The sequence below is a fragment of the Sinocyclocheilus grahami genome, unplaced genomic scaffold, assembly GCF_001515645.1.
Source record: "Sinocyclocheilus grahami isolate Dianchi unplaced genomic scaffold, SAMN03320097.WGS_v1.1 scaffold258.1, whole genome shotgun sequence".
Lineage (NCBI taxonomy): Eukaryota > Metazoa > Chordata > Actinopteri > Cypriniformes > Cyprinidae > Sinocyclocheilus > Sinocyclocheilus grahami.
The window spans coordinates 132,203-132,492 of record NW_015505437.1 but is presented as its reverse complement, the minus strand read 5'-3'; the positions used below and the strand labels follow the sequence as shown (position 1 = coordinate 132,492).

Below are 290 nucleotides of genomic sequence, written 5' to 3'. Positions count from 1 at the left end.
AATGATCTTTAAAAAAGCATCATATGACCCCTTTAATATTAATGGTGGAGAGAGGCGGGAAGCAACAGAAGATTATAGAGAGAAACAGGATTGGGAAAGGACCTCACGCTGGGCCTTGAACTTGATCCAAGACATTTGGATGGCTTTGTGTTAGGATCAAACGCAAATCTGTTATTTACTTAGAATCTTGAATTTCACTTATTCAAATCTGCCAGGTTCAATTAAAGGGGTCATATGGTGCTTTTTTTAAAGATCATTATTTTGTGTATTTGGTGTAACAGAATATGTTG

The 290-nt window shown here is 36.2% G+C and overlaps 1 protein-coding gene across 1 annotated transcript in view; it reads left to right on the top strand.

Annotated features, from left to right (window-relative positions):
- Window positions 1–290, top strand: part of LOC107598938 (E3 ubiquitin-protein ligase HACE1-like) — a 33,760-nt gene that overhangs the window by 12,391 nt on the left and 21,079 nt on the right.